Here is a 20,128-nt window from a genome sequence, read left to right as displayed (position 1 = left end):
GTCCACGGCATAAATTAAAACACCTAGGGGTTTTCCCTGTCTTGGAATGTATCTACTATAGTTGAAACCAACTTTTACCCACTGTTAAGTTCTTTCCAGAAATGTGTAGATCGCTGGAATGTACCATGTATTTCATGGACTGGGTAGAGTAGCAGCTTTTAAGATGATTTGCTACCCATTAACTTAGACAAAAAAACGAAAGGGTTTAACTGCGCAACAAAGGAAACTATTAAACCTGTGATGATAAAGAGGAAACTCCCAACCCTCAATTGCTAAAGTGATTTAACATAGATATATATGGACCTCTGAAAAGAGACCACAAAATTCAAAAGACACAGGCGCTAAAACAGCTTAAAATAGACAATGAAAACGTGATTTTTTAAACCATATAGTGGCAATATTATATGCTTGCAAATAACAACACCCAGTGCGGACTGGAACAACAAAAGATGTGTGAACAAAAAAAGTGTATAAAATATATGTTTAATTACATAAGTGAAATTGAGATATTATAATATTAAAATATTTGTACATATAAAAGCGCTGATCAGGCGCAATGTTGAAGTGTAGCATACATTTTAACAATAATGTGATACAAAAAAAATGATAATAGAACAACGTGAGAGGTTTAGTATTTTCCAGTATGCGATTCGATGCGATGATTTTTCCAAATAGCCCAGATTTTGAAGAAAGGATTTATGTCTTCAATGGGAGCTGGAACGAGATGAGGAAGACCCAATAAACGACAGAAAAGGCACAAAATAAGTTTTCACTTTTACTTACACCGGGAGGTCGGTGGTTGAATCCTGAAAGTTCCTTTCGTGGCGTGAGACTCCAAACCGCAGCGGGCAGCAAAAGTTAATCCAGCAGAATATGCAAACACCTTTGCACAGGTGGCTGGAAAAGATGCACCTACGGAGGCCGGAGAGAGACAAAAAAAAGAGCACAAAAGAGCAACGCGTTTCAACCCGTAAACCGGGTCTTTTTCAAGCTCCCAACAGATAGATATGTGTGTCATATATAGCCGATGAAATCAGGCTATTGGCTCAAATTGCATCAGTGGGCGTATGTATTCCAAGATAATTCTGTCCAGCACCAATGTTATATGTATCACAGTTCACCCAACACTTCAACATATATTGTATCGAAGAACAACTAGTATTATGTCAGAAAACAAATTACATATGTGCATATATGCCTCTATTTATAATGCACAACTTTAGTTGTATCCATTCCGCACAGAGGTCATTAATGAGCCATATATAGAAAATATAAAAAAACCGCTTTATAAAAATTCCGATATAATTTATTCAAGATAGTCAAATTCAAATGTATACTAAAATGAATTTAGGGAATATAAAAGATATATAGAAAACAAATATTATAATAAGAAATATATATAAAAAATATATATAAAAAATATAGAAAATGCATATATTGGGTGACAATCAGAAAAGTGTATTTTGAGGAGGAACAGCAGATAACATTGGAAAGATACATTGATTATTTGAAATTAAAAAATAGAAAACTATGTGTATAAGCTAATTATATAGAATAGGAGGTCAATCTTTTAGGAAACAGCCAATGTCAAAATCGACATTCAGACCTAGTGGATGTAACGTTTTTAAATCAAAAATCCATTTACTTTCTCTTTTTAAGAGATCATTGTTTATATTTCCTCCTCTCCATTTCTTTTTGACTTTTTCTATTCCAAGATAAGAGAATTGACTTAAATTTCCATTATTACACATACCAAAATGTTTAGCAATCGGTAAGTCTTTGTTTCTCTTTAATGTAAAATTTTCTATGGACCACATATGTTCTCTGATACGTGTACGTAGGGGTCTTGAGGTCTCACCTGTATATTGTAGACCACATTTGCACTGAATGATATAATATTGCTATCTGAGCACCTAATAAGGTCTTTTATCTTATATGATTTTCCTGTTACGTTTGATTTAAATTCTCTACATTTAATTGAGTGTTCACAAGATTTACAGGTTAAACAGGGATAAAAGCCTAAAAGACTATTGCCCATTACGTCCAATTGATTAACACCGTTTGTATGACTATTGCTGTTGTATGTTGGTGCCAGGATGGTCTTAAGATTTTTCACTTTCTTGTACACTACTTGTGGTCTTGATGGAAGAATAGGACCTAATATTTCATCATTTTTAAGTAACTTCCAGTGCTTGTTCAGAATCTTTTCTAATAAATATTTATTTTGGCTGTAATTTGTAATGAATGGAATAAATATCTGCTCAGTCCCTTCTGTATCTTTCTTGGCAGTGTATTTGGTTTGTTTAGATTTGGCGGTTAATAAAGAATTTCTATCAACTAATCGAACCTCATTGAGAGTTTTCTCTATCTCGCTTTCTCTATAACCTCTCTCTATAAATTTTTGTTGTATCAAACTTGACTGATTTTCAAAGTCAGTTGGATTTGTACAATTTTTACGAATCCTCAAAAATTGCCCTTTGGGGATATTGTCCAACCATTTTTTATGGTGACAACTAGTATAATGGATGTAACTATTCGCATCCACCTTTTTAAAAAAAGTTTGGGCATTTAATTCATTATTATTGACAAAAATTTCTAAGTCAAGAAAGTTAATAGAGGTTTTATCACATATATGGGTGAATTTGAGATTAATTTCATTAGTGTTCATATCTTCAATAATTTTATCTAGTGATAGACAATCCCCTCGCCAAATGATTAAAATATCGTCAATATATCTTTTAAAGGACACCAGGTTTGCCCCAAGTGGGTAATTGGCTAAGAAATAATGTTCCCAATACCCCATAAATAAATTGGCATAACTTGGGGCAAACCTGGTGCCCATTGCTGTGCCTCTCTCTTGATTATAAAAATATCCTTCATAAAAAAAGAAATTGTGTGTTAAAATAAACTCAATGGCTTCTAAAATGAAAGTCTTCTGTTCATAATTCATAGATATATCTCTTTCTAGATAATAATTAATAGCTTTAAGTCCATCTTTATGATTAATACACGTATATAGAGATGTAACATCACAGGATGCCAACAAATAGTCATCCTGCCATGATACATCTCTTATAAGATTCAACACGTCTGTTGAATCCTTTAAAAAGGATGGAAGAAGTTTCACATATTTCTGCAGGAAAACATCCAAATATTCTGATAAATTGGCTGTTAGAGAGCCTATGCCTGAAATAATTGGCCTGCCTGGGGGATCTGTCATGCTCTTATGTATTTTAGGCAAACAATATAACAAAGGAATTCTTGGAAACTTGGGGAGAAGGTATTCACGTTCTTTTACATTTAGAATTCCTTCGTCTTTAGCTTTATTCAAAATGGATATTAGACTCAATTTATATTTCTCAGTAGGGTCAGATTTTAGCTTTTTATAGGTCAATTCATCTGTGACTATATCATTACACATTTTTTGATAATTGCAGCTGTCCATAACTACAATCCCGCCGCCCTTGTCGGCGGGCTTGATTGTGATGTTTTTATTCTTCTCTAATTCTTTTATTACTTTTAACTGTTTTCTAGTTGTGTTATTATGAACATTTTTAGGTGTTTTTTCAGATAAATTTTCAATATCTCTGAGTAGCAATTTTTCAAAAGATTCAATGATGGGTCCCTTTTCATTTTTTGGGTAAAATTTAGATTTCTCTTTTAGATTAGTGTGAATAAATTTATCAGATATTAAACAATTAGAGGCTGCTTTCTCAGCACTAGATCTCATAAACCATTTTTTTACTGTTAATTTTCGCACAAATTTGTGAGCATCTACAAACGTGTTGAATCTATTTAAGTTACTAGTTGGGGCAAAAGACAATCCTTTACTTAAAATTTCCTCATGTTTATCACTTAATGGTTCTTTGCTAAGATTAAAAATGCCTATATTTGGGTTTTTATCAGTTTCTGTATTATTTAAACCCTTGACTTTTTTATTTCTCCTAAGTCCTCCCCTGTTGCCTCGCTTTCTGAAGCCCTTCTTTTTCTTACCATTCTTTGTGGTAATGGGCTTGCTTAAATACTTGAGCCATGGCCTAAAAAACGGTTCCCCAAAATTTGTGGAGATCCGTATATGTGAATCAGAATCTTCTGTAATCTATGTCCTACATGATTGGGACAATGGAGAAATCTATATGGACAATCTAAGGTCATAGTCCTGAATGTCTATTCGGTTGATGTATATATTCATGAGTTCTAGTTGGAGTGTTAGAATTTCTATAATCGACATTACTGGGCGTTATGTCTTTCAGGGAAAGAATGGGATTGTGCATTGGCTATTGATGTTATTACATTTGGATACATACATCCTCCTATTATAATGTCGGGTATGTGGACCTGACTTATCTTGAGTTCTAAAGTGGTCAACAAATGCTTTGCATAACTGAATATTCCGCATACGGTCCTTCTTCTAGTGTGTTTTGGAGATTAACTATTTCTGTCTTGTTCTTAGTTGTCTTTGAACTGCTGGCCTAAAATGATTTTCTCTATCATTTCCTCTATGTGTGGAATTGTTAGTGTGGGCCTGTTGTTTGAGAGATCCCCTGATGTCTATTGTTTCTCCGCTAGGTGTATAAGATATGCGATATTAGAAGTGTCTCTTGTACTTTCTTCAATTGATGTTTTCACACTCACTTCTCCATCTGTGTGAAATGTAATTATCCCAATTTGGGTTTTTAATATGTGATAAATAGTCTTCTCTACTCCCTTTCAAATTTTTTAACTTTTACCTTCAAAATATCTTCTTTGGTATTATTGATAGTTTTCTTAATATCTCTTTCCAAATCATTATATTCTGTGCTATTTTCATAAATTTTCAATTGGACTTCTAAGGGCTCCATGTACTAAGCCGTCAATTCATCCGTCATTGTAGACGCGGATAAACTCGCCGTTACTCGCCGCGTGCGACAATGGTGTCCGCTGTCGCTATGTACTAATATTCCCCCAATAATAGACAAGTCTAGCCCGCCGCGAGCAGTTGCGGATTGTTGATAAATTTGACGCCCTCGCTCGCCGCGACTAAGCTGATGGTACTTAACTTTCAGTTGAATTGTCCTGGCCAATTATTAACACGTGACATGCAAGGTGTCACGAACATCATAGTAGTCGCGGGAATAGAATTTTGCTCCTATAAAAGTTCAACTTATCTAAACAACTTTATTATTGTTCAAAATTTTTTTGAAGAGTGATAACAGAGCGTTATTTTTGTAATATTTATTTACAATTTGGATATGGCTTCATCTGGATCTGATAATATATAAATATTAATATAAAAATAAGTATAAAGATTGACAAACTAACAATACAAATTTAAATAGATTACTCTTTAATTACAGTCGACAAATTGGGCGCAATTATGTACATGGAAATGAGAGACAAATTTAGACGCCAGTTATGCTGTAAGTACAATGCTGATATTACTGCCTTTTATATATGGTCTAGACTGGGCGGTCTAGATTGACTTTCCTATTGTTTTGTACCTTGCCCGCCACCTAAAAGGTGGCGAGGCAAAAATAGCGAGGGTGGGAGCGGAAATTGTAGCGAGCGGACAAATAGATTTTTTAGTACATTCATTTTTTGGCGAGTTGGTGGTCAAATGTGTCTAATTACAGTGAAAAATGGAGCTGGGTAGCGAGGTTTGGCGGATAAGTACGCTCGCAATATTAAAGATGCGAGTATTTTAACATAATTGACGGGCTTGTGTACATATCAGTTTGCGAGTTTTGACGCGAGATTTGTTGCGGGGTAGCTGCGCTGACTGCTTAGTACTGGAGCCCTAAATCTTTGATTTCTTGTTCTAATTTAGTCAAAATTCCATTTCTATGATCCTTAATTAATCTGAGTAAGTTAAAAGAAGCTCTTCTAGAATTTCATTCCACTTTTTTTAAAATTAATGTCATCTACTTTAAAAGCACATTCTTTCTTAATTCTGAGGACCCGCGTGGTACTCTTTTTTGTTCTATGTATTTTCTATAAAAATGAACTCAATTCTATGTTTTAATTCAGATAAAAGTTTATCCTCCAATTCCTTCATAAGTTTAAATAGACCACCAGATTTTTCGAGTGTTACCCGGCTGTCCCCCAGAAAAAAATCTCATAAATACCTTTATAGATGTCTTCCCTATATTTTACAGATTGGAATCGGTCATGGTTTTCTGCAGCAGTGAATCCTATAAAGTGAGAGTTAGTGGATAATAATGACAAAAAAACGAAAGGGTTAACTGCGCAAAAAGGAAACTATTAAACCTGTGATGATAAAGGAGGAAACTCCCAACCTCAATTGCTAAAGTGATTTAAATAGAAATATATATGGACTCTGAAAAGAGACCACAAAATTCAAAAGACACAGGCGCTAAAACAGCTTAAAATAGACAAATGAAAACGTGATTTTTAAAACCATATAGTGCAATATATATATGCTTGCAAATAACAACACCCAGTGCGGACTGGAACAACAAAAGATGTGGTGAACAAAAAAAGTGTATAAAAATATATGTTTAATTACATAAGTGAAATGGAGATATATAATATTAAAATATTTGTACATATAAAAGCGCTGATCAGGCGCAATGTTGAAGTGTAGCATACATTTAACAATAATGTGATTACAAAAAAATGATAATAGAACAACGTGAGAGGTTTAGTATTTTCCAGTATGCGATTCGATGCGATGATTTTTCCAAATAGCCCAGATTTTTGAAGAAGATTTATGTCTTCAACGGGAGCTGGAACGAGATGAGGAAGACCAATAAACGACAGAAAAGGCAACAAAATAAGGTTTTCACTTTTACTTACACCGGAGGTCGGTGGTTGAATCCTGAAAGTTCCTTTTCCGTGGCGTGAGACTCCAAACCGCAGCGGGCAGCAAAAGTTAATCCAGCAGAATATGCAAACACCTTTTGCACAGGTGGCTGGAAAAGATGCACCTACGGAGGCCGGAGAGAGACAAAAAAAAGAGCACAAAAGAGCAACGCGTTTCAACCCGTAACCGGGTCTTTTTCAAGCTCCCAACAGATAGATAAGTGTGTCATATATAGCCGATGAAATCAGGCTATTGGCTCAAATTGCATCAGTGGGCGTATGTATTCCAAGATAATTTGTCAGCCACAATGTTATATGTATCACAGTTCACCCCAAACCTTCAACATATATTGTATCGAAGAACAAACTAGTATTATGTCAGAAAACAAATTACATATGTGCAATATATGCCTCTATTTATAATGCACAACTTTAGTTGTATCCATTCCGCACAGAGGTCATTATGAGCATATATAGAAAATATAAAAAAAACGCTTATAAAAATTCCGATATAATTTATTCAGATAGTCAAATTCAAATGTATATAAAATGAATTTAGGGAATATAAAAGATATATAGAAAAAAATATTTATATAAGAAATATATATATAAAAAATATATATAAAAAAATATAGAAAATGCATATATTGGTGACAATCAGAAAAGTGTATTTTGAGGAGGACAGCAGATAACTTGGAAAGAGACATTGATTATTTGAAATTAAAAAATAGAAACTATGTGTATAAGCTAATTATATAGAATAGGAGGTCAATCTTTTAGGAAAACAGCCAATGTCAAAATCGACATTCAGACCTAGTGGATGTAACGTTTTTAAATCAAAAATCCATTTACTTTCTCTTTTAAGAGATCATTGTTTATATTTCCCCTCCTCTCCATTTCTTTTTGACTTTTTTCTATTCCAAGATAAGAGAATTGACCTTAAATTTCCATTATTACACATACCAAAATGTTTAGCAATCGTAAGTCTTTGTTTCTCTTTAATGTAAAATTTTCTATGGACCACATATGTTCTCTGATACGTGTACGTAGGGGTCTTGAGGTCTCACCTGTATATTGTAGACCTACATTTGCACTGAATGATATAAATAATATTGCTATCTGAGCACCTAATAAGGTCTTTTATCTTATATGATTTTCCTGTTACGTTTGATTTAAATTCTCTACATTTAATTGAGTGTTCACAAGATTTACAGGTTAAACAGGGATAAAAGCCTAAAAGACTATTGCCCATTACGTCCAATTGATTAACACCGTTTGTATGACTATTGCTGTTGTCTGTTGGTGCCAGGATGGTCTTAGAGATTTTTCACTTTCTTGTACACTACTTGTGGTCTTGATGGAAGAATAGGACCTAATATTTCATCATTTTAAGTAACTTTCCCAGTGCTTGTCAGAAGTCTTTTCTAATAAATATTTATTTTGGCGGTAATTTGTAATGAATGGAAATAAATATCTGCTCAGTCCCTTCTGTATCTTTCTTGGCAGTGTACTTTGGTTTGTTTAGATTTGGCGGTTAATAAAGAATTTCTATCAAACTAATCGAACCTCATTGAGAGGTTTTCTCTATCTCGCTTTCTCTATATACCTCTCTCTATAAATTTTTGTAGTATCAAACTTGACTGATTTTCAAAGTCAGTTGGATTTGTACAATTTTTACGAATCCTCAAAAATTGCCCCTTTGGGGATATTGTCCAACCATTTTTTATGGTGACCACTAGTATAATGGATGTAACTATTCGCATCCACCTTTTTCAAAAAATTCTTTATTAACCGCCAAATCTAAACAAACCAAATACACTGCCAAGAAAGATACAGAAGGGACTGAGCAGATATTTATTTCATTCATTACAAATTACAGCCAAAATAAATATTTATTAGAAAAGATTCTGAACAAGCACTGGAAGTTACTTAAAAATGATGAAATTTAGGTCCTATTCTTCCATCAAGACCACAAGTAGTGTACAAGAAAGTGAAAAATCATAAGACCATCCTGGCACCAACATACAACAGCAATAGTCATACAAACGGTGTTAATCAATTGGACGTAATGGGCAATAGTCTTTTAGGCTTTTATCCCTGTTTAACCTGTAAATCTTGTGAACACTCATTAAATGTAGAGAATTTAAATCAAACGTAACCAGGAAAATCATATAAGATAAAAGACCTTATTAGGTGCTCAGATAGCAATATTTATTTATATCATTCAGTGCAAATGTGGTCTTACAATATACAGGTGAGACCTCAAGACCCCTACGTACACGTATCAGAGAACATATGTGGTCCCTAGAAAATTTTACATTAAAGAGAAACAAAGACTTACCGATTGCTAAACATTTTGGTATGTGTAATAATGGAAATTAAGTCAATGTCTCTTATCTTAGGAATAGGAAAAAGTCAAAAGAAAATGGAGAGGAGGAAATATCAACAATGATCTCTTAAAAAAGAGAAAGTAAATGGATTTTTGATTTAAAAACGTACATCCACTAGGTCTGAATGTCGATTTTGACATTGGCTGTTTCCTAAAAGATTGACCTCCTATTCTATATAATTAGCTTATACACATAGTTTCTATTTTTTAATTTCAAATAATCAATGTATCTTTCCAATGTTATCTGCTGTTCCTCCTCATAAATACACTTTTCTGATTGTCCACCCAGATATATGCATTTTCTATATTTTTTATATATCATATTTCTTATATAAAGATTTTTTTCTATATATCCTTTTATACTTCCCTAAATTCATTTTATATACATTTGAATTTGACTATCTGAATAAATTATATCGGAATTTTTTATAAGCGGTTTTTTATATTTTCTATATATGCTCATAATGACCTCTGTGCGGAATGGATACAACTAAAGTTGTGCATTATAAATAGAGGCATATATGCACATATGTAATTTGTTTTCTGACATAATACTAGTTGTTCTTCGATACAATATATGTTGAAGGTTTGGGTGAACTGTGATACATATACATTGTGGCTGACTAATTATCTTGGAATACATACGCCCACTGATGCAATTGAGCCAATAGCCTGATTTCATCGGCTATATATGACACACTTATCTATCTGTTGGGAGCTTGAAAAAGACCCGGTTTACGGGTTGAAACGCGTTGCTCTTTTGTGCTCTTTTTTTTGTCTCTCTCCGGCCTCGTAGGTGCATCTTTTCCAGCCACCTGTGCAAAGGTGTTTGCATATTCTGCTGGATGTAACTTTTGCTGCCCGCTGCGGTTTGGAGTCTCACGCCACGAAAAGGAACTTTCAGGATTCAAACCACCGACCTCCGGTGTAAGTAAAAGTGAAAACCTTATTTTGTTGCCTTTTCTGTCGTTTATTGGCTCTTCCTCATCTCGTTCCAAGCTCCCATAGAAGACATAAATCTTTCTTCAAAATCTGGGCTATTGGAAAAATCATCGCATCGAATCGCATACTGGAACAATACTAAACCTCTCACGTTGTTCTATTTCATTTTTTTGTATCACATTATTGTTAAATGTATGCTACACTTCAACATTGCGCCTGATCAAGCGCATTTATATGTACAATATTTTTAATATTATAATATCTCCATTCACTTATGTAATTAAACATATATTTTATACACTTTTTTTGTTCACACATCTTTTGTTGTTCCAGTCCGCACTGGGTGTTGTTATTTGCAAGCATATATATATTGCACTATTGGTTTAAAAAATCACGTTTTCATTGTCTATTTTAAGCTGTTTTAGCGCCTGTGTCTTTTGAATTTTGTGGTCTCTTTTCAGAGTCCCATATATATTCTATTTAAATCACCTTAACCTCAAATTAACATACCTTTTTAGAACCTTGCCAATACCCATTCCTAAATCCCTCATCGGAAAATTCCAGATGCTATGTAATAAATTTATTGGACAGCAATGTCATCCCCAGAGTGTCCACCAGAATCATGCAGCAAGCCAATGCTTAGTGGAGGTGCGGGCGCCCCCAAACTTGGCTCTGTATCATGAAGCATCTAGACTCGCACACATTCTTCCCTGGAAATTCCAATTCCTCGGATTGGAAATGGTGGGGGATAGAGCAGGCTACCTTGCCAAACTCGCTTCTCCCTTGTGGATCTCCTATGGATTCCTAAGCATATCAGAGTATCTTTCGATATTAAAAATTTAACATTGTTCTCTCTGGTCCTACGCTTTTGGGATAAAATCCGGTCCTCTACCCCCAAATTGCTCCCCACCCATTCGCCTAGTCAATCCCTCCCCGGGCCTCCTAAAGGCAATGAGAGACCTCGCACCAACTGCTCTGGCAATCACACGGTCGGTCGCTACTGTTTAGGGATCTCTTCCCGAATGGGTCACCTTATCTCTTTGGCAACATTCCGATACAACATATAATCCATCTCAAATATTACAATTTGAGTTCTGGAGGCCATTAGAAGCCTCCTAAAGGCCTTGGGGGTTTACTGAACTCCCAATGCATGCTCGTAACAACTGGGAAAAAAGGTGGGATACGGCGAAAAGGTTACCTAAGCATTATCAATCCTCCTACCAGGATTTGCTTAACCTGAAGGATTTATTACAAATCAGCATACATTATTTCCTGGAAAGATCCCCTTGGGTTCCAAGCCTCTAAAGAAGATTGGTCACTGGCTATACTTACTCACCCAAGAAAGCACTCCATTGTGTTTCCCTACTAGAATTATACCTCAAAATTTGCACTCAATGGCATCTTACGCCTGTGAGGCTTTTAAAATCTCCCACTTGAATTCACCCCCTTTGCTGGAGAGGGTGTGGAAATATTGGCACACCGGCCCACATATGGTGGGAATGTTCATTGCTGCTTCCTCTGTGGGAAATGCTTTCTAAAGATGTTTGGATTTAAACCCCAACTTGTGGACTAATCCACAAACAATTTTGTTTCACCTGTCCTTTGGGTCTTCCCTTACCCCCAATAGCTTGATTAGCATCTACCTACTGATGGCAGTAAAATTGTCTATTGCCCGTTTGTGGAAACAGGCTACAATACCCACCTGGAATGATATTTCTAGAATCATGTCCCTACTTAGAGACTATGGAATGTCCTATTTTTACCTACCAACAATAACATACAGCTCCACTGCTTGGCCTGGGAAGTGTGGGCAACACATTCATAATAATTAAAACGGAGACTCCTACCTACCCCTATACCTACAGGCTTCCCACCTCTCTTCCCCCCCCCCCACCTTTGTTGTGGGCTCCCCCCCTTTTTTTTTTTTCCTCTCTCTCTTCCCCTCTTTCTTCCACCCTCAACCGTGCCTGGCTGGCATAGATTTCAAACAGCTACTCCACAATTTTCCCTCTCTATACAAATATAAGAACACTTTCAATTCAACAATATTATCCTCACAATATTATTTTCACATGATATATCCTTCCCTATTATGTAACAAACGATATCAATAGGAAGACTTTCCCATGTTTACATATCACTATGTTCAGAATGCAAATATTGTTTGTATCCTATTTACGCAGTTTGGCAACCTTGCTCTTCTTCATTGACTAATTAATGTTTTATTAATATGTTATATACGTGTAGCTATATAGAATATGTGTACTCCCTATCTTCGTTTGTTTTTTGTGCATACTTTTAAGTTTATGGGACTGTATGATTATGTATGTTACCTTGATGTATTTCCTACATGTCTTCAATAAAAAAAAAAAAAAATTACAAGTCCTATCTGAATAATGAAAGGTTAATTTTAACTAGACTGTCCCTTTAACCATCTACAAAACTGTATCCTAACACAACCTCATTTTAGACTCATATAGTAGCCCAGATACAAACTCATATACTAGTCTAGATTAAAACTCCTACTAGTCTAAATTCAAACTCCTATACAAGTTTAGATACATAACTCATATCCTAGCCTGGATTAAAAATGTTATACTAGCCTTGATTCAAACAAATATATACTAGCCCTTGATTCAAACTTTTATAATAGCCATACTACTGAGGATGTGTACATATTCTTATTAAAAAAGGCAGCCAAGAGAAGATAAAGTTAATTTGATAATAGAAGTAAATTTAAAAATGTCAGCTCTGTCTGAATTAAGAAAGTTTAATTTTTGCTTTCCTGTTTATTTAAAGTGAATGTTAATTTTGATGCTAAAGTGCCTGGTTTTTTAAAAATTTGATTAAAACAGGGGCACTTTAATTCATCAAAATTTACCATTTCACTCCTGTTGTGAAAAAAAACTTACCTTTTAATCTTCACAGCAGCTCCAGCTTCCTCCAATCAGGCTTTCCTCCCGGGGACATCAGTGTCTGATTCAACATCCCAGGAAGCTGGATTCCTCATTTATAAACCCAGAAGAGGCTTGCCATGGGTGGAGGAAGCTGGAGCTTGCATGTGAAGATTAAAAGGTAAGTATATTTTCACAACAGGAGTAAAATGTAAATTTTGGTTTAATTAATGTGCCTCTGTTTTTAATCAAATTTTTAAAAACCGGGCACTTTAGCATCAAATTGACATTCACTTTAAGCAATCATTATGTCAAAATAATAATATTAATAATTTAATTTGCTTGTTTTGGGTGTATTTAAGGGGGGCTGAACTATGCAAACTATAAATGGGTTGTGACTCTGTTGCAAAGTGTCCCTGGAAGCACAGTACACATATTATTACCAATAAACCCCTACAGATATGACACCCATTTTAGAAGATGAGATAAACTGCAGCCACTTCTAATAGGAACCAGCAGTGATTTTCTTGATTTCAGACGGTATATCTACCAAACTGGGAAAGCTGGTGCTTCTCAATCATAATTTGATAAAAACGTACTTTTAAAATATTAAAAGTGTCAATATAATCAGTGAAGCAAACATGCCCAGTATACCTATCATGCCTATACGCAAATTAAATGAATATTGTTTACCAGCGATCAGGATGGATTCGAATAACTATAGGTTAATCTCACACTTGTAATGAGCATTTCCCTTATAAGCTGTACCAGTGGCGTAGCGTGGGTTGTCAGCGCCCAGGGCAAGGAAAGTATTGCGCCCCCCCTAACCCATTAGCACTGACGGAGTCTCTTCCACCAGTACAGTAGGGAATGGGATCGGCAAATTTGCTTTGAATCTAGGAGCCTGCAGCTCTCCAGAGCTGGGCAAATATATACAATATTACATTTTAAGATTTATTCTAGTTTTACACATGGGGGAAAGCCCCCCCTTAACCCCCATCTGGTGGTGACGCCCTGATCTGTGAAACTTCATGGTACAAATACTGCAGACCACAGGGTGCACCCACCCCCACATTGCAGCACCCCATATTGTATATGTGGTGCATTAGGTTTTTGGTAAGTCGTTAAAAAGAGGAAAAGGGGACACACAGGTTGGCAGCTGTTACATATAAGGTTGTCCCTAGCTGGGCAAGACTGTCTTTTGGGTGCCAATGACAATATAAAAGTGGGGTATATATTCTAACCTTAATAAATATAACAATTGTAAGTAATCAATATAAAAGGGGCATGGGACAGACAACCCAGCATTACATACATATATGGGGGGAGGGTGTATGGTTATTTAGGGGGTGCTGTTAAATTTATTTACCAACACAAATTATAGTTATTATTTTTTTACTTTAAATGCAGTAAGGGTGGGTTTAATGTATATAAAAAAAGGCAATGAGCACCCACACCCTAAAAATTCGGTAAAAGTCCACACCTCAGGAGTCCAGCAAGAAATAGATTCAAGATGGTGATTCATCAGGACTCCTATGATAGGAGACAAACAGTGAAATGCCTGGTGAGCAGCACAATCTTGGTGCCAGACAGCACACAAATCCCTAAATCTACTTCTGGGCCTGGGAAGATCATGGAGGGGAAAATATCAAATACAGGAAACAAGGTCTCATTTTCGTCCACAAATATACTTTTTTTTTGTGCAAGGACAAGATGGCGTAAGTTGTAAAACTGGTCAAACATGAAAAGTATGGTCTCCTGATCACCCCAAACCATCCCACATTCCCACTAACTAGGTAACTGGGGTTAACAGAAAGGCAGAGCCCAGCCATGCTGCCACCAGTGCCACGGGTAGGTGGATTTGAAAAGAGATTTATTGCAATTTTTAAGGATTCTCCCCCCTCCCTCTGCTTAGAGATCCTTAAAAAAGTGCCCCGGGCAATGCATGGCATTCTAGCTCGCTCTGGGTCCTTTGTTGGAAGGGAACTTACTTGTTCGGTAATAATATAACCATAATTAAGCTGCATTTTGCGCGTTGCTAGTATCAGGCAAAAGCAGAGCTATAAGTAAGTCTGGTCCTGATACTTTACCTTAGTCGCGGCGCGTTTGACAGTCTGACTCTGCTGGTTCCTTCTTCTTCTTCCCTCCTGACCTGCGCGCTAGGAATGGGATGGACAAAGTGACGTAGCAGGTAATGGTCCGGATAACACTTCAGTTCACACTTCACAGTTACTTCAAATTCCCTCCGTCTCTCGAGACATCAAAATCTGCAACCCGACGGAATGTGGCACCGTGACGTGACATCACCACATTCCTGACGGGTCGCAGAACAGAGTTGGGCACCTTTCAGATTTTTTAGCCTCCCTTCTTCCCTTTGCTAAGTTGAGGCTGGAAGCGCCACTCAGAATTATGCGCCCGGGGCAAACCGCCCCTGTGCCCCCCCCCCACGCTACGCCCACTGAGCTGTACAAAGAGGGGTTAAGAAACTGTAATGTAACCTTAAGTGGTGGGAAAAGGCCATTGTATATGTCAATTTCGATAGGATTTCCCAGCTTTTCATCCCAATGACAAGTACTTAACAACCAAAAACATGTTTTTGGCTAACTTTTTGCTATTGAAAAACTCTTTAACGGCTATGGGTTTCTATCAGACAAATTTATTTTTGCATTGTAATCATTCCAAAAAACATGTTTCCAATTCCCATATCATCCGAAAACCAAAACCGAGTTGTCAGAAAGACTGGAATCAACCAATTAGTTTGTTTGTTTGTTCCCTTGGTATCCTATGTTTAAAGGTCTTTATAGTGGAAAATGGCACGCTATTATGCATTAGAGTTTGTCATTTGAACAATAGTTTTAACATTAGTGACCCTACAGTGCTATGTGTTTAAACCCCAAGCAAAAACTGTTGTTCATCTCCAATTATCAGTGGTATTGACACATCTGGGTTGTCTGACTGCACTGGTGATTTGGTCAGTGTCCGTGTCCACTCGGGATCAGCAAAGCTCTGTGGCTCCCAAGTGGTACTTTGCAGGGGAATAAACATGTACCATTGCAGGGTTGCTAGAGTTAAAAGTACATGCTCTGACAAATTAAAGCATGGAATTTTTTGTTAAAATCGCCATTTAAGAATAAACCTTGATAGGCTCAGACGTATGCACATGTTTGCAAACACTCAATGCTCTGGAGCCTACCTAGCCTTACTCTTCAATAAAAGATGCAAAAAAATTGAGAACATTTGATAATTGAAGTAAATTGGGATTATATTTTTTTGGTTGTTTTATATTATCATGGCTCCTGTCTGAATCATGAAATTAAAACTTGTGACTTTAGTGTCCCATTAAGACTCATATATTTCAGTTACTATTATTGTCCATTTTTACTGGAAACTTGGAATTTCATTATTGTAATGCATACTATAGACTATAATCAGTGGATTCTTATATGGTGATTACATTATTAATTAGAGAAAATAGTTTTAGAATGAGTAATGCAAGCTCTTTAGTCTATTTTGTGGATACTGAAAGATAAAGTGACTCATTGCCCCTAAAAGTGCTGGAACAAAGCTAACTCATGAGAGAGATGTTTGTTTCCATCTGTCTCCTTTGTGACAATGACATGGACAACATATGGGTGTGTGTAAGATTGGTACATAAGTAGAATAAACACAAGATGTGTTGTTTAAGTAAACAATATATTAAGAACAAAGCAGTCTTAATTCATTATATTATTAGAAAGGGATGAAAGGTTTTTACCTTGATTTTGTATAGAGCTGAAACCATCATATCAATGGCTCATCCATCATCATTAGTTTAGCTTCATGAATATTTACAGAAAAACTATATCATGAAGGATAAATGGGTAGAAGGTGCTGTTTGTGAGTTACTCTCTTATGTTAACTAACTTTACACAATGGATCCACAGGGGGGCATCTGAGCTTACATTCTCAGAAAGGTTCAAGGTGAAAAGCGAGAGAAGGTGAGAAATCTGAGGTGAAAACTCAGAGGAATTAGTTAATTGTGTAGGTTATGTGTCTCTCTGGACATGTGTGCTTTTAAGTAACACTTGTACCACTGAAAACCTGAAGCAAGTAGAAAAGTGGTACATATCTAGAACAAAAATCCTGTAGGCAGGAGTGTGATAGGTACTGAGCTAGGAAAAAACAAATAAGGATGGATGGGAGAATATTTACAGATTGAAGTAGAGCTATAGGAGTGACCTTGAGACAAAAGGAAGACAGTGGAGGTTATTGACAGGAAGATGTAACAGAAGAGCTGTGTTTAAGGAATATTAGTCTGGCAGATGCATTCATGATGCATTGCAGAATGTATAGATCATAGATGATACTGAAAACCTCAGGATTTTATTAATGAACGAAAGGGTGATGTGTACATTGAAAAGAGTGGGGGATATAGAACCTAGCTGTGCTGTATCATGACAGAGCAGGTAGATAGAGAATGTGCCACAGAAGGATATGATGAAGGTCCAGTTAGGACAGGAAGGTAGAGAACAGATGAAGTGTGGGACGGTGGTCAACAGTGCTCAGAAGGAAGACTGACACCGGCCGGTCACAGTCTCAAAATCATGTACGTTTGAATACACCAAAAAGAGTCGATTTTCGGCAGATAACAAATGTTGTACCACTAGTACACGAACAACTATAAGTTGCACTTCGGTTTTACTCAAGAGCTATCAGGCGTTTCTGTTACCTCATACCATTAAGGTTACCTCTTGTAAGTGTTTTTAATCTCTTGTATATTATTGCCTTGTAATAAACGGAGTTACACTATTTCTGCACCCTCTTTTTTTCCCTGTTGCTGTTTATCCCAACATCGCTGCGGGCTCTGCGTGAGAGAGCCCGATTATACCCAGGGGCTCGTGATACCTGAAACGCTGATGACCACGGAACCGCAAACAAGCAATATAAATAAATATTTAAACATAAAAAGAAAAACATTTTCTATGTGAAGAACATTGGAATGTAAAATATTCATAAGTACCTTTTTAAAGTGCACTCTGTTGAAGAGTATGGGGAGAAGTTAACACCAAATCTGAAGTCCTGAAGTTATTGTGCATCGGGTTTCACTTCGGCCACTAACTTATCATTAAAAGTTTACTTTTAACACAGTTAGCATGCAAGTTAAAAAAATCCAATAGCGCACCACTTGTAATCTGACCAAAACATGGTGTCTCGCTAAGTGGCGTATATACTGCATTTTAGTATGAGTAGGAGATGCATACATTACAAAAGTGTACAATAAAGATTCATCATTTTAAAATAAATAATTGAATCATTCAGACAAAAAATATGCAGGAAAAAAATTGTATTGTTAGATGTATCAAAATTTGTAACAAAACTGTTCATCAAAAATCGTATTTTATAAAAAAAATTAATATTTTTAGGTAAATTACACAGGAATAAATCATATTAACTATGCACAGTGTAAATCATAATTTAAGTACACTGGATGTGCAAAAAAAAACCCAAGAAATCTGTACTTAACCCCTTAAGGACCGGGCATTTTAGACAAAAACTTCCCCAAAAGACCAGAGCATTTTTGCCATCACTACATTGAAACAGAAATAGAGCCTTTTTTATATTTACCTATCAAAATATATATATTTTTTTAGTAGACAACCCAAAGTATTGATCTAGGTCCATTTTGTTATATTTCATGCCCACCATTTCACCACCAAATGCGATCAGATCAAATTAAAAAAATTGTAAATGTTTCACAATTTTAGGTTTCTCACTGAAATAATTTACAAACAGCTTGTGCAATCATGGCACAAAGGGTTGTAAATTCTTCTCTGGGATCGCCTTTATTCAAAAAGAGCAGACATATATGGACTTTGGCATTGCTTTTCAGTAATTAGAAGGCCCTAAATCGCCCGTTGCGCACCACACCCTGCATTATGCCCAGCAAGTGAAGGGGTGAATTAGGTAGCTTGTAGGGTTCATTTTAGCTTTAGTGCAGACATCAGCCTTACACCTGACACATCCCACCCCCCTGATCCCTCCCTGACCCCTCTCAAACAGCTCTCTCTCCCTCCCCCCACCACCCAAAGGTCACCCCCATCTTAAGTACTGGCAGAAAGTCTGCCAGTATAAAAATAAGTTTTTTAATTTTAATATTTTTTTAAATTAAATATTTTTCTACAGGGTAGTATCACTCTTACCTCCCAACCTACCTGATCCCCCCCCCAAACAGCTATCTAACCCTCCCCCCTCTGCCTGTTGCCACCATTTTAGCTACCTGGCAACTGTTCTGCCTAGTACCCAGTTTGCTGCAAATTAGGCTTTTTTATTTATTTATTTTAAAATCCCAGTTTTTTCTGTAGTTTAGCTGCCCCCCTCAATACCCTACCACCCTCCCCCTCCTAGATCCCTTTATGGCAATGGATCCCCTGTGGATCCCCCTAATTGCCCCTACTTCCCTCCTTCTCCCTCAATGACACAGGTATTATTTGTTTTTGGGCTTCCCTGTAGTGTTGTGTAGTGGTCCAATCTGCATCCGCCCTCCTCCCGCCTCCTCACTGATAGGCCGCCAACCCACCTCCCTCTTTACCCTAAACAATCAGTGGCCCTCTCTGCATCTGTAACTCTGCAAATCTATTTCTGCAGTGCGCCACTCGTGGGGCATGCATAAATAGTGCGATCTCGCAATTTTGAGTGAGATTGCGGCAGAGAGAAGCCCAGGACTGCAGCGATGTACAGGGTATGTCGCTAGCCCTTAAGGGCATAACGACCAGCGTCGTACAGGGGTATGGCGCCTGGTCATTAAGGGTTTGCTGAACATGGGTGTATATGACATTTTTTTCTCTCAAATTTCAGCGTAGTTCTATAAACATTTTTTCACAACAGTTAACTATTTTTCACCAAAGTTCTCAAAACACTAATTATTCTGAAAGGAAATCCTATGCATACAAAAATTATAGCAAATTTAAGGTAACAGTGGCACAGAAAACAGCGTAATTTGATTTGTATTAAGCTTTTATTCCTGTTTTAAAACATGCCAGTTTCCCCCACTGTACTTCACCCTCCATTGCGAACTTTAACCTAGCAGAGATCTCTCATTATTTGAATGGGAGACATATGGCCA

This window comes from Bombina bombina, chromosome 3 (assembly GCF_027579735.1).
Source record: "Bombina bombina isolate aBomBom1 chromosome 3, aBomBom1.pri, whole genome shotgun sequence".
Classification (NCBI taxonomy): domain Eukaryota; kingdom Metazoa; phylum Chordata; class Amphibia; order Anura; family Bombinatoridae; genus Bombina; species Bombina bombina.
This window is presented reverse-complemented; position numbering follows the sequence as displayed.